This window comes from Macaca thibetana, chromosome 11, assembly GCF_024542745.1.
Source record: "Macaca thibetana thibetana isolate TM-01 chromosome 11, ASM2454274v1, whole genome shotgun sequence".
Lineage (NCBI taxonomy): Eukaryota > Metazoa > Chordata > Mammalia > Primates > Cercopithecidae > Macaca > Macaca thibetana.
In genome coordinates, this window is record NC_065588.1 from 17,222,732 (window position 1) to 17,239,037 (window position 16,306).

A 16,306-nucleotide genomic window follows, 5' to 3' on the forward strand; every position below is an offset into this window, starting at 1 on the left:
ATAAACTGTTATGCAGTACATTTATCACAGCTCCCATGTCAGCTTGGTTAAGGCAACATTTTACAGCATGCGGTGCTTATCAGGTCTACAATGAAGACGGCAATTATTTCTGCAATCAATTGTTGAGGCACAACTAGTCCAGATATTTATCTGTAATCATTCATTTAGGATTTCTTTAATTTTGGACATTAGACAGGCAACATAATGCTTAATTATAGAATAAAAATTTTATTCAGTTTACTGTGTAGTTAAGTTTTGCATAGTGACTCATTTGTACATTTCATTTTAAAACATGTGCTGAATGCCTTTTATGTAATCAGGCTCTTGCACTGTGTGCTAGAATGCAGCTGGGGAATGAAGACACATGGGATGTATGCCCACGTGTGGAAAACACTTCGTTCGCAAACATAAATAAATGAAGATGAATGTTGTGGAGAATGGTAAGTGGGGATAAATGTATGGACTGGGATAGGGTAGAAAACATAGAGTGGTCATGAAAGACATCCCTGAAAAAGTGATATTTGAGTGGAGACACGAAGGAAGTAAAGATGTGAACTGTGTGGACATGCGGGAAAATGGCATTCCAGACAGAAAGAAAACCATCTACAAGTCCTGGAAGTTGGGGCACGGTGCAGGTTCAAGGAAGAGCAGGGAAACTCATGCATCAGGAACAGAGGGGAAAGACGGGTGCATCTTTAGGTTCGACTCACCTGAGCCGTGGATTCTTGTGTAGATGATTTATTAAGAAGCTGATAAGGAGGAGGGGGAAGCAGCAAACCTAAACAAAAGTGCAAGTTCAGGTGAAATCAACGCCTCATCCTAATTCTTTGGGTGTTCTGTAATATAAATTACATTGCAAAGTCTGTACCGCTTTAAGGTAAGAGAGCTGGGCTTTCACACTTCTGCAGCAGTCAGGCACTGGCGCTTCTGAACACAAGATAGTCCTCTGAAGAAGGTCCTACGTGCAAAGCACACGGAAGCTGTGAGAATGGGTACGTAGAACCTGAAATAATTTCCCAGGAGATAAGAGAGAACAGGGAATGAGAATACCAGTGCTCATTAATATTCAGCCTCCCTTGCATTTGGATGTAGGCAATATATTTATGTTGTGAGTAGACTCCTTTGGTTACAATGAAAATAAAAGACCACAGGAGAATAAGTGATAAATCAACCAGACCAGTTAGGATGCTGTTGCAATATTCTTGGAAAGAAAAACTGGTAAGACTAGAACGGTGAGATATGAAAACAGAGCTAGCCTTTTCGCAACAGGTTGCTGGCAGAGGGCAAGTGTCTTGAATGCTGCCTCTAAAGATGCTACATGGCGCCACTTTCTTCCTCTGCCTTTCTCTTCCTCAGCTGTCGCCTCCCAACTCTCGTCAGCCTCCGGCCAGCTGTCTCCTTAACACCGAACACCATGCCTTCAATTAAGTTGCAGAGTTCTGGTGGAGAGATATTTGAAGATGATGTGGGAATTGTCAAGCAATCTGTGACTATCAAGACCATGTTGGAAGATTTGGGAATGCATGATGAAGGAGATGATGACCCGGTTCCTCTACCGAATGCTAATGCAGCAATATTTTAAAAAGTCATTCAGTGGCGCACCCACCACAAGGATGACCCTCCTCCTCCCGAAGATGATGAGGACAAAGAAAAGCGAACAGACAATATCTCTGTTTGGCACCAAGAATTCCTGAAAGTTGACCAAGGAACACTTTTTGAACTCATTCTGGCTGCAAACTACTTAGACGTCAAAGGTTTGCTTGATGTTACTTGCAAGAGTGTTGCCAATATGGTCAAGAGGAAAACTCCTGCGGAGATTCGCAAGACCTTTAGTATCAAAAATGACCTTCCTGGGCCCTGTGCGGTGGCTCACGCTTGTAATCCCAGCACTTTGGGAGGCCGAGGAGGGCAGATCACGAGGTCAGGAGATCGAGACCATCCTGGCTAACACGGTGAAACCCCGTCTCTACTAAAAAATACAAAAAACTAGCCGGGCGCGGCGGTGGGCGCCTGTAGTCCCAGCTACTCGGGAGGCTGAGGCAGGAGAATGGCGTGAACCCGGGAGGCGGAGCTTGCAGTGAGCCGAGATCGCACCACTGCACTCCAGCCTGGGCGACAGAGCAAGACTCCGTCTAAAAAAAAAAAAAAAAAAATACTTTACTGAAGAGGGGGGAGCCCAGGTACGCAAAGAGAACCAGCGATGTGAAGAGAAGTGGAATGTTATGCCTGACTCTGTAACACTGTAAGGATTTTTCCAAATACTGGTTGCCCCGCTCTGTTGATAATTGTTAATATTAGACAAACAGTAGACAAATGCAGCCGCAAGTCAATTGTATTAGCAGAATATTGTCCTCATTGCATGTGTAGTTTGAGTACAGATTCCAAACCTATGGCTGAGTTTCTTCTAGTAGGATCAAAAGTTTCTTTTTCCTTTGCTCTGAATAAAACTGAACTGTAGGTTCTCTATAGGTGGAATTTGGCCTTTCCCTCTTTTTTTTGTAAAGCAATGTCTGCCTAGTTTATTGTCCAGTTAGCTTAGTGACATTTGAAAAGTTGGCACTATAAATAAATCAATTTGCAAAAAAAATTTTTCTGTACTAGAATTAACAAAATGTTATCTTTATTCGTGAGTTGAAAACTGGAAAAAGGCTTCTTGAAGTAAATGTTCTGAGTGGAGTTACTAGAATGTCTTCCAGCATCCTGCAGTCAAGGAGTACCACTGTACTGATTAACCTGTTTGTAGCAGGGCTCCCTTCATTGCATCTGAGGACTTGTTTTCTTTTTCTTTAATTTTATTTTGAATCCTCTTAGCTTTCAATATATTGCCTAGAGACTCAGTTACTACCCAGTTTACTGGTTTTTGGGAGAAATGTAACTGGACAGTTTGTTAGCTTTTCAATTAAAAAGACACTTAACCCATGAGAAAGAAAGAGAGAGAGAGGAGAGAAAACTACCTCTAAAAGCCAAAATGGGAAAGGAAAAGACTAATATCAACGTTGTCATAATTGGACACTTAGGTTCAGGCAAGTCCACCACTTCTGGCCATCTGATCTACAAATGCATTGGCATCGACAAAAGAACCATTCAAAAATTTGAGAAAGAGGCTGCTGAGATGGGAAAGGGCTCCTTCAAGTAGGCCTGGGTCTGAGATAAACTGAAAGTGGAGCGTGAACGTGGTATCACCATTGGTATCTCCCTGTAGAAATTTGAGACCAGTAAGTACTACACGAGTATCACTGATGGCCCAGAACACAGAGACGTCATCAAAAACATGATTACAGGGACATCTCAGGCTGACCGTGCTGTCCTGATTGTTGCTGCAGGTGTTGGTGAATTTTAAGCCGGTATATCCAAGAAGGACAGACCTAGGAGCATGCCCTTCTGGCTTACACACTGGAGGTGAAACAACTCATTGTTAGTGTTAACAAAATGGATTCCACTGAGCCACCCTACAGCCAGAAGAGATATGAGGAAATCGTTAAGGAAGTCAGCATTTAATGTTATGAAAATTGGCTGCAACCTTGACACAGTAGCATTTGTGCCGATTTCTGGTTGGAATGGTGACAACATGCTGGAGCCAAGTGCTAACATGCCTTGGTTCAAGAGATGGAAAGCCACCCGTAAGGATGGCAATACCAGTGGAACCATGCTGCTTGGCGCTCTGGACTGCATCCTACCACCAACTCGTCCAACTACCAAGCCCCTTCGCCTGCCTCTCCAGGATGTCTACAAAAAGTGGTGGTATTGGTACTGTTTCTGTTGGCTGAGTAGAGACTGGTGTTCTCAAACCCGGTATGGTGCTCCAGTCAATGTGACAACTGAAGTAGTCTGTTGAAATACACCATGAAGCTTTGAGTGAAGCTCTTCCTGGGGACATTGTGGACTTCAATGTCAAGAATGTGTGTGTCAAGAATGTTCGTCATGGCAATGATGCTGGTGACAGCACAAACGACCCACCAATGGAAGCAGCTGGCTTCACTGCTCAGGTGATTATCCTGAACCATCCAGGCCAAATAAGTGCTGGCTATGCCCCTGTACTGGATTGCCACACAGCTCACATTGCATGCAAGTTTGGTGAGCTGAAGGAAAAGATTGATCGCCGTTCTGGTGAAAAGCTGGAAGATGACCCTAAATTCTTGAAGTCTGGTGATGCTGCCATAGTTTATATGGTTCCTGGCAAGCCCATGTGTGTAGAGAGCTTCTCAGACTATCCACCTCTGGGTCACTTTGCTGTTGGTCATATGAGACAGACAATTGCCATGGGTATCATGAAAGCAGTGGCAAGAAGGCTGCTGGAGCTGGCAAGGTCGCCAAGTCTGCCCAGAAAGCTCAGAAGGCTAATGAATATGATCCCTAGTACCTACCACCCCAGTTTTAATCAGTGGTGAAAGAACTGTCTCAGAACTTTTTGTTTCCATTGGCCATTGAAGTTTAATAGTAAAAGAATGGTTAATGATTACAATGCATCGCAAAACCTTCAGAAGGAGAGCAGAATGTTTTGTGGACCACGTGTGTATGCGTGTGTGTGTGTGTGTGTGTGGCAGTTTTAAGTTATTAGTTTTTAAAATCAGTACTTTTTTTTTTTTTTTGAGACAGAGTCTCACTCTGTTGCCCAGGCTGGAGTGTAACGGCATGATCTCAGCTCACTGCAACCTCAACCTCCCAGGTTCAAGTGATTCTCCCACCTCAGAGTAGCTGGGATTACAGGCACCTGCTGTCATGCCCAGCTATTTTTTGTATTTTTGTAGAGATGGGGTTTCATCATGTTGCCAAGGCTGATCTTGAACTCCTGACCTCAGGTGAGCTGCCCGCCTCGGCCTCCCAAATTGCCAGGATTACAGGCATGAGCCACCATGCCCTGCCTAAAATCAGTAGTTTTTTAATGGAAACAACTTGACCAAAAATCTGTCACAGAATTTTGAGACCCATTAGAACAAACTTTAATGGAAAAAAAAAAAAAAAAAAATCAGAACTAACAAGATTTGCTTATAGACTTCAAAATTAATTCTCTATTTTTAATCAGTCTGTTTCTTTCTCTCTCTCTCTCTTTCTCTCTCTCTCTCCTCTGACTCCCTCTCTCACCATATTTCTACTAATCCTTTCTTGGTATAAAGGGTAATTGTTCAAACTAGGTCAATTTTTACTATTATCTGTCTGTAATATCTCAACACTCATATTTTATTTGAGAAGTTATTAACTATTAAGATACTGATTGCCTGTAATGCATTCAGCTATCTGCTTACCACCAAATATTATCTTTACTCTTACTTGTCCCAGTTTACTCTTGATTTCTTTCTTATCCCTCCCTTTGCTGTTAATATTTTCTACATATGCCAAGACGGTGAAATTTTTAAATGTTTCTTCTTTTTAAGGAAAATTGACTTCTGTCTTGGGTCCAAACAAACAAACAAATACCTTCTTCAGTAATTAAGTGTTCACTACAGTCCAATACAAGACAGAGAACAATTACTTAAACAAGAAAATATATGCCTACATCAACATATAAACAGAATAAATAGAAAAATAGATGGTAAATATTTATTCTGCTCGTCTATATCAAGAATACGTATCAAAAAAATCATTATCATTATGATTTCTGTTGAGTCGCTAATGAGGCAATGAACTGTGTCTTTCGTTGCCTTAATGTAAAGGTTTTAATTATCTTATTGGAATAGTAGAAGATAAATCTTCTTTAATTTGGTTTTCCATTTTTCCACTTTGATTGCCTATTAGAAAATAAATGTGAAGATAAAATACATGTATACATGTGAGATCACTACCCATTAAGCCTGCAGCAGACGACGTCTGACTTTCAGCCACGAATATTCTGTGCAAAATTCTCAATGTTTCAGATTGCTTACATATGGAATATTAAATATCACAGTTTACCTTTATAAATTGTCTTAAAAGAACAATCGGTAGTTGGAACGGGTTGCAAGAAGAAAGTAACTTTTTCAACCCCCAAAGCACACCTGATACTACAACCATCTCCTTTCAGAAATTTGCAGCGCTATTGTGTAAGATTTGCTGAGTCTCTCTAAACATCTCTATCTCTCTATCTCCTCACCTTTAAAGATGTTCACAGTGGCAAAAACATTAAGGAGAGTTCTTATTCCTAAAAATTATCCAATTTTTCACCATTATAAAAATACTATTTCCTCCTTTCAAAATGCATTAAAATTATTAAAAGTTATTGCGATTTCAAGAAACTCTCTCTCCCCATCCCAAATCCAAAGTCAATTACATATAGTGCAAGGGTGTGTATTAGATTGCTTTGAGTTACATCAACGTTTAAATTATCTTCTCAAAAATATTTTAGTCCTATTATCTTCATTTTATACTTAGAAATGTATTGTGTTGAATAAATAATATTTGGTAATAAAACACATCTACTTTCATACATCTAAATAAACAAGGAGTTTGGCATAAGAATTAAAGAGTTTAAAATGCACATATATTTCCATGTTTGTACATAAGTACTTAATGAGGATCTTTCTAATAATTGCTTAACAGAAATATAGTTCCTCTATATTAGGAAAAATATTACCTTATTGGAGATGTGTATTCTTGTCTACCTCATTGCATTTAAGAGTAGAACTATGTATGCTGAGTTGAGTTGATATCTCAAATGTAACAAAATGAAAAAGAAACAGTGTTTTAGTATAGTGTAGAAATATGTAAATTTCTTTTTCTGAAAAAGGAACAACTAAGACAGAAACAGAAAACCAAATACCGCCTAATTTTACTTATAAGTGGAAGTGAAATGATGAGAACATATGGACACAGAGAGGGGAATAACACATAGTAGGGCCTTTCAGAAGGTGGAGGGTGGGAGGAGGGAGAATCAGGAAAAATAACTAATGGCTACTAGTTATTAGATAGAATGTATCTCTCAAAAGGCAGAGTGAAAAAAGAGGTAGAGTGGCTTAACTCACAGCCGTGTTATCCTTACATGTGGTTCCATTATACATTATAGAGGCCTTAAACGTTACATACAAATTTCCTGTTTGCTATGTGCCTCCCCTACCAAAGTATGAAGGACTTGAGATCCAAAATTTATTTTTATATGTGTTTTCCAATACATAATACAGTCACTAGTGCATAGTTGACACTCAACTAATATTTGTTAACTGAATAATAACATTCTAAATAAAATAGCCTAAAAGATAGAAAAACTGTAGCAAATAATATATAATAAAAAATTTATTATCAATATGGTAATAAATATTTTCTTAAAAGGAAGGACATATGTGAAATACAGCATCACTGAGAGTAAAGAAGCTTCGAGGTCACTAAAAAGTGTGTTGTCGGCAAACGACTCTGTCTGACAGCTTTGAAGAGAGCAGTGGATCTCCCAACACGGAGGTTGAGATCTGAGAAGGGACAGACTCCCTGCTCAAGCGGGTCCCTGACCCCTGAGTAGCCTAACTGGGAGACATCCCCCACTAGGGGCAGTCTGACACCCCACACCTCACAGGGAGGAGTACACCCCTGAGAGGAAGCTTCCAAAGCAAGAATCAGACAGGTACACTCGCTGTTCAGAAATATTCTATCTTCTGCAGCCTCTGCTGCTGATACCCAGGCAAGCAGGGTCTGGAGTGGACCTCAAGCAATCTCCAACAGACCTACAGCTGAGGGTCCTGACTGTTAGAAGGAAAACTATCAAACAGGAAGGACACCTACACCAAAACCCCATCAGTACATCACCATCATCAAAGACCAGAGGCAGATAAAACCACAAAGATGGGGAAAAAGCAGGGCAGAAAAGCTGGAAATTCAAAAAATAAGAGCGCATCTCCCCCGGCAAAGGAGCGCAGCTCATCGCCAGCAACGGATCAAAGCTGGACGGAGAATGACTTTGACGAGATGAGAGAAGAAGGCTTCAGTCCATCAAATTTCTCAGAGCTAAAGGAGGAATTACGTACCCAGCGCAAAGAAACTAAAAATCTTGAAAAAAAAGTGGAAGAATTGATGGCTAGAGTAATTAATGCAGAGAAGGTCCTAAACGAAATGAAAGAGATGAAAACCATGACACGAGAAATACGTGACAAATGCACAAGCTTCAGTAACCGACTCGATCAACTGGAAGAAAGAGTATCAGCGATTGAGGATCAAATGAATGAAATGAAGCGAGAAGAGAAACCAAAAGAAAAAAGAAGAAAAAGAAACGAACAAAGCCTGCAAGAAGTATGGGATTATGTAAAAAGACCAAATCTACGTCTGATTGGGGTGCCTGAAAGTGAGGGGGAAAATGGAACCAAGTTGGAAAACACTCTTCAGGATATCATCCAGGAGAACTTCCCCAACCTAGTAGGGCAGGCCAACATTCAAATCCAGGAAATACAGAGAACGCCACAAAGATACTCCTCGAGAAGAGCAACTCCAAGACACATAATTGCCAGATTCACCAAAGTTGAAATGAAGGAAAAAATCTTAAGGGCAGCCAGAGAGAAAGGTCGGGTTACCCACAAAGGGAAGCCCATCAGACTAACAGCAGATCTCTCAGCAGAAACTCTACAAGCCAGAAGAGAGTGGGGGCCAATATTCAACATTCTTAAAGAAAAGAATTTTAAACCCAGAATTTCATATCCAGCCAAACTAAGTTTCATAAGTGAAGGAGAAATAAAATCCTTTACAGATAAGCAAATGCTTAGAGATTTTGTCACCACTAGGCCTGCCTTACAAGAGATCCTGAAGGAAGCACTAAACATGGAAAGGAACAACCGGTACCAGCCATTGCAAAAACATGCCAAAATGTAAAGACCATTGAGGCTAGGAAGAAACTGCATCAACTAATGAGCAAAATAACCAGTTAATATCATAATGGCAGGATCAAGTTCACACATAACAATATTAACCTTAAATGTAAATGGACTAAATGCTCCAATTAAAAGACACAGACTGGCAAACTGGATAAAGAGTCAAGACCCATCAGTCTGCTGTATTCAGGAGACCCATCTCACACGCAGAGACATACATAGGCTCAAAATAAAGGGATGGAGGAAGATTTACCAAGCAAATGGAGAACAAAAAAAAAGCAGGGGTTGCAATACTAGTCTCTGATAAAACAGACTTTAAACCATCAAAGATCAAAAGAGACAAAGAAGGCCATTACATAATGGTAAAGGGATCAATTCAACAGGAAGAGCTAACTATCCTAAATATATATGCACCCAATACAGGAGCACCCAGATTCATAAAGCAAGTCCTTAGAGACTTACAAAGAGACTTAGACTCCCATACAATAATAATGGGAGACTTCAACACTCCACTGTCAACATTAGACAGATCAACGAGACAGACAAGTTAACAAGGATATCCAGGAATTGAACTCATCTCTGCAGCAAGCAGACCTAATAGACATCTATAGAACTCTCCACCCCAAATCAACAGAATATACATTCTTCTCAGCACCACATCATACTTACTCCAAAATTGACCACGTAATTGGAAGTAAAGCACTCCTCAGCAAATGTACAAGAACAGAAATTATAACAAACTGTCTCTCAGACCACAGTGCAATCAAACTAGAACTCAGGACTAAGAAACTCAATCAAAACCGCTCAACTACATGGAAACTGAACAACCTGCTCCTGAATGACTACTGGGTACATAACGAAATGAAGGCAGAAATAAAGATGTTCTTTGAAACCAATGAGAACAAAGATACAACATACCAGAATCTCTGGGACACATTTAAAGCAGTGTGTAGAGGGAAATTTATAGCACTAAATGCCCACAAGAGAAAGCAGGAAAGATGTAAAATTGACACTCTAACATCGCAATTAAAAGAACTAGAGAAGCAAGAGCAAACACATTCGAAAGCTAGCAGAAGGCAAGAAATAACTAAGATCAGAGCAGAACTGAAGGAGATAGAAACACAAAAAACCCTCCAAAAAATCAATGAATCCAGGAGTTGGTTTTTTGAAAAGATCAACAAAATTGACAGACCACTAGCCAGACTAATAAAGAAGAAAAGAGAGAAGAATCAAATCGACGCAATTAAAAATGATCAAGGGGATATCACCACCGACCCCACAGAAATACAAACTACCATCAGAGAATACTATAAACACCTCTACGCAAATAAACTGGAAAATCTAGAAGAAATGGATAATTTCCTGGACACTTACACTCTTCCAAGACTAAAACAGGAAGAAGTTGAATCCCTGAATAGACCAATAGCAGGCTCTGAAATTGAGGCAACAATTAATAGCCTATCAACCAAAAAAAGTCCAGGACCAGATGGATTCACAGCTGAATTCTACCAGAGGTACAAAGAGGAGTTGGTACCATTCCTTCTGAAACTATTCCAATCAATAGAAAAAGAGGGAATCCTCCCTAACTCATTTTATGAGGCCAACATCATCCTGATACCAAAGCCTGGCAGAGACACAACAAAAAAAGAGAATTTTAGACCAATATCCCTGATGAACATCGATGCAAAAATCCTCAATAAAATACTGGCAAACCGGATTCAGCAACACATCAAAAAGCTTATCCACCATGATCAAGTGGGCTTCATCCCTGGGATGCAAGGCTGGTTCAACATTCGCAAATCAATAAACATAATCCAGCATATAAACAGAACCAAAGACAAGAACCACATGATTATTTCAATTGATGCAGAAAAGGCTTTTGACAAAATTCAACAGCCCTTCATGCTAAAAACGCTCAATAAATTCGGTATTGATGGAACGTACCTCAAAATAATAAGAGCTATTTATGACAAACCCACAGCCAATATCATACTGAATGGGCAAAAACTGGAAAAATTCCCTTTGAAAACTGGCACAAGACAGGGATGCCCTCTCTCACCACTCCTATTCAACATAGTGTTGGAAGTTCTGGCTAGGGCAATCAGGCAAGAGAAAGAAATCAAGGGTATTCAGTTAGGAAAAGAAGAAGTCAAATTGTCCCTGTTTGCAGATGACATGATTGTATATTTAGAAAACCCCATTGTCTCAGCCCAAAATCTCCTTAAGCTGATAAGCAACTTCAGCAAAGTCTCAGGATACAAAATTAATGTGCAAAAATCACAAGCATTCTTATACACCAGTAACAGACAAACAGAGAGCCAAATCAGGAATGAACTTCCATTCACAATTGCTTCAAAGAGAATCAAATACCTAGGAATCCAACTTACAAGGGATGTAAAGGACCTCTTCAAGGAGAACTACAAACCACTGCTCAGTGAAATCAAAGAGGACACAAACAAATGGAAGAACATACCATGCTCATGGATAGGAAGAATCAATATTGTGAAAATGGCCATACTGCCCAAGGTAATTTATAGATTCAATGCCATCCCCATCAAGCTACCAATGAGTTTCTTCACAGAATTGGAAAAAAACTGCTTTAAAGTTCATATGGAACCAAAAAAGAGCCCGCATCTCCAAGACAATCCTAAGTCAAAAGAACAAAGCTGGAGGCATCACGCTACCTGACTTCAAACTATACTACAAGGCTACAGTAACCAAAACAGCATGGTACTGGTACCAAAACAGAGATATAGACCAATGGAACAGAACAGAGTCCTCAGAAATAATACCACACATCTACAGCCATCTGATCTTTGACAAACCTGAGAGAAACAAGAAATGGGGAAAGGATTCCCTATTTAATAAATGGTGCTGGGAAAATTGGCTAGCCATAAGTAGAAAGCTGAAACTGGATCCTTTCCTTACTCCTTATACGAAAATTAATTCAAGATGGATTAGAGACTTAAATGTTAGACCTAATACCATAAAAATCCTAGAGGAAAACCTAGGTAGTACCATTCAGGACATAGGCATGGGCAAAGATTTCATGTCTAAAACACCAAAAGCAACGGCAGCAAAAGCCAAAATTGACAAATGGGATCTCATTAAACTAAAGAGCTTCTGCACAGCAAAAGACACTACCATCAGAGTGAACAGGCAACCTACAGAATGGGAGAAAATTTTTGCAATCTACTCATCTGACAAAGGGCTAATATCCAGAACCTACAAAGAACTCAAACAAATTTACAAGAAAAAAACAAACAACCCCATCAAAAAGTGGGCAAAGGACATGAACAGACATTTCTCAAAAGAAGACATTCATACAGCCAACAGACACATGAAAAAAATGCTCATCATCACTGGCCATCAGAGAAATGCAAATCAAAACCACAATGAGATACCATCTCACACCAGTTAGAATGGCAATCATTAAAAAGTCAGGAAACAACAGGTGCTGGAGAGGATGTGGAGAAATAGGAACACTTTTACACTGTTGGTGGGATTGTAAACTAGTTCAACCATTATGGAAAACAGTATGGCGATTCCTCAAGGATCTAGAACTAGATGTACCATATGACCCAGCCATCCCATTACTGGGTATATACCCAAAGGATTATAAATTATGCTGCTATAAAGACACATGCACACGTATGTTTATTGCAGCACTATTCACAATAGCAAAGACTTGGAATCAACCCAAATGTCCATCAGTGACAGATTGGATTAAGAAAATGTGGCACATATACACCATGGAATACTATGCAGCCATCAAAAAGGATGAGTTTGCGTCCTTTGTAGGGACTTGGATGCAGCTGGAATCCATCATTCTTAGCAAACTATCACAAGAACAGAAAACCAAACACCGCATGTTCTCACTCATAGGTGGGAACTGAACAATGAGATCACTCGGACTCAGGAAGGGGAACATCACACACCGGGGCCTATCATGGGGAGGGGGGAGGGGGAAGGGATTGCATTGGGAGTTATACCTGATGTAAATGACGAGTTGATGGGTGCAGCACAGCAACATGGCACAAGTATACATATGTAACAAACCTGCACGTTATGCGCATGTACCCTACAACTTAAAGTATAATAATAATAAATAAATTTAAAAAAAAAAAAAAAAAAAAAAAAAAAAAAAAGTGTGTTGTCAGTTTCTCTTAAGAAAAGCAAAAATAGCTTACTACTGGTAAATATTTTATAGTTTTCTACAGTTAATTTATGTTTTAGTTTTGCTACTGGGATCAATTTATTCTCCAGAGTTAATGATTAAGTAAATTTTACAAGATTTAGAATATTGCTACTACTAGAATTTTTCCTTTATGTTTGACATAAAGAAAAGGGCATTGCCCTCAGAATGTAACTGATCCTTTTGATAGTACTAGTGGTCTAGTTTTATCTCCTGTTATTCTACTTCTTTATCTGCGTGCTGTCACATACAAATAAAGTTTCTAGGGCCAGGGACACAGACTTGAAAAACTTGGATGGGGAGAGTAGTCAAAAAAGTTTGAAGAATAAAGTACATTCTTAATAGGGCAAGTTGAGATGGCTCCATAGTTTCATACGTGGATAGATTGGGGCCAACATAATGGTAGCTGAAATCTGTACAACTATTGAAGAAAAAGAAATGACATATAGTACCAAAATAAGGACGGTTTTATTCTTCAATGAGGGTGAGAGTGCAGAAAAAAAAAATGAATTCCCTTTGGAGATAAACCTTGTGTAACAAATACATATATGATGGTTTGACTGTATTTTAGTTTGAATTCCCCTGAAAGCAGAGTCTGATTTATTTCCAGATAGCATTTAGAAGGTAACAGTAAAGAGCAGGAGCGAGAGTCAAAAGAGAGATGAGAATAAAGGAAGGAAGAAAAGTTCATCAAGTTGACCAGTGTGGACAACTGGTGATTGAGCTCAGTCTAAGAAGAATATAGCATGCCTTTTAGAATTGTTCACCCAAAGGACAGGAGGCAGAGCTCAAGTTCAGCACTGGCTGAGGGCCATCCCATCAATTCCCCCACACCTATAAGCTATTGAAGTGTGTGTAAAAAGACTTCAGTGCAGAAAGCTAAGATGCCAACAGTTGAGGACAAACATTGTTAGTGAAAAGTGAGTAGAACCTGCACCAAAGTGTCCAGGGTTGCCTGATAGTGGGCCAGAGCATCAGATACATCAGACACCAACAGTGATGCCAAGGGCTCAGGGCTGATGGATTTGGAATCCAGGATGCTTTAGTTTGTAGTTCAACTTCTCAGAATCTCTGATGAATTTCTTATTATATCCCCTGAGACTGTACACACGTAACTGTCTGATGGCAGATGCATGAATATGACAACTCATTTGTTTCTGTATAGATTCTATCAGAGGTTAAAAATAGACAAATGGTTGCTTTGTGCAAATTACTCAGTTAATGTTTCATTCCAAGTTAATCTTAAAGGGAGGTTTGCCTATTTTTGAAGGGTGTTTTCTTAAATACTCATATTTCAAGTTTTCTAAGTGTAAGGTCTGTGAATAAAGCTGCTGACATTTTGTGAGAGGTAAATGACTGACTCCTCAACATTTTATAAAGCAACTATTTTCACCATCTTTTTGATATATTACTATTTAACTATAAGATTGAAATCTCAGAATAATCTCACGCCTGGGAGATTCCCATAAGAAGTTATATATTCTCTGAGTCTCTAGTAGGCTACCTTGACCTTTCATGTTTTAAACTGCGGCCCTTTTCCATCATTAGATTTTAAAGTTTTCAAAAATCTAGGGAGAAAGGGTTTTATTTCTCATCCTCCCTTACATTGCCTCTGGGCTGGGGAAGAAAGTAGGTAAAACAAAAGATTTTTGTTTGCCTTGAACCCAAAAGAAGTTCAAATGGAAGCCTCAAGTGCAATGACCTTAATGACTATTGCTCTTTTATCATAACGGTATGCTTAATAGTTCATAGAATATTCAGTTCAGCAGGGCACCATTTGAAACTTCAGACAGAGGACATATCTCTGTAGGGAAACTTACCTTTCCAGTGGGGGTAATTCCTTTATGTCTAAGGTTTCGGCAGATTGCAAGGGGGAAAAGCAGTGTTTGAGGATCTCTTAAAGATGACCTAACTAATGATATATAATGAAATAAAGTCTACACCCTCTAATTTGTCCATATCAACCTGAATCAAACTGAGGTAACTGACAATTCAATTTTTTCATGAATTAATTTGCCCATGTCATTGCAAACCTGGTTAGCAAACACATTGAAATACCAATAAGACAATATCAATATAACATTTTAGACAAATTGAAGCAGTAAATACTGACTATGATATTATATGAGCACAATATTGTATGTGTGTTTGTAGGCCCCTGCAAACATACATGAATGTGTGTGTGTGTGTGTGTGTGTGTGTGTGTGTACACACAAAGCCAAGTTATACCATCTAGCAAGAACTCATTGGTAAGTATTTAGGAATTTGGCAATGTGGTTGTTAAACTCAGATACAATTAAAAATGAAAGAATGGATTACACACCTAGGTAGTTTAATAACCAAAAGCTTTATACAGGTTACACATTTGTTAAAAATAACCAGTTCACTCAGAACTTTGGAAAACTTTTCTCCTTTACACGTTAGAATTAAGACAAAATAAAAATATGAATCACATTTTTAGCAAAATTTTGTTGAGATAAAGATTAAAATTTAAGCCATATACAGAATAATCTTAAATGCAAGATTTGTGGTATCCATACCAATGTAACATAAATAATTATTCACTTGAAAAGACCTACTTTCGCAGAATCCAAAATTTCCAGATAATGTAGGAATGATACTTATTTCAAAATATTTTAATGTTAGAAAGTATGGCAATGTGAATAAAAAATACCACAAAAAGAATATAAAGTTTTAAATAAATAATTGAATAGTAATACTACCTGAGAGGTAAAGCATATTTTTGTAATGAGCTATGCCAATTACATATAACGCAAGTTCTTTACTTTGTTTCAAAATACACAGAAAAAGTGTAACAACTACTTTTAATATACTATTCACTTGGCAATAGGATTTGAGCTCTTTAAAATTTACTGGGAAAAAAAATCTAAATTTATGGTAAACTAAAAGCTTCTAACACATTTTCTAGCACATTTCATTTATAAATACCTACACATTATAATACGATTAAGTCCTTTATTATAATATCTTAATAGTTCACCCAAAATCAATCTTCCAAGCTAGACATTTTGATCTGAATATTTATAGGACGAACATCTTTCTACTACCAACTTAAACTTTTTTACTTCCTTAAAACCTAGAGAAAAACCTGTGATCTTCTTGCTCTTATTCCGGAATAAGCCTGGACCAGTCTCCAGTCCGGGTTTATATTGCCTTTCCCGGCACGTTTGTAGGTATGTTGAATATACACTCCTGTATGGGGAAAGTGGAAGTTCCCCTTGACCCTCCAAAGTTTCACTGAAAACTCAAGTTGCAAAAGGCAGATTAATTGGAGAAAAGGCGTATGAATTTATTCAATTTGCATACACGGGAGCCTTCAGAATGAAGATTC

The 16,306-nt window shown here is 38.8% G+C and overlaps 2 pseudogenes; both read left to right on the forward strand.

Annotated features, from left to right (window-relative positions):
- Positions 1-1,283: 1,283 nt before the first annotated feature.
- Positions 1,284-2,891, forward strand: LOC126931563 (S-phase kinase-associated protein 1-like; annotated as a pseudogene).
- A 62-nt stretch (positions 2,892-2,953) lies between these two features.
- Positions 2,954-4,388, forward strand: LOC126931564 (elongation factor 1-alpha 1-like; annotated as a pseudogene).
- Positions 4,389-16,306: the final 11,918 nt, after the last annotated feature.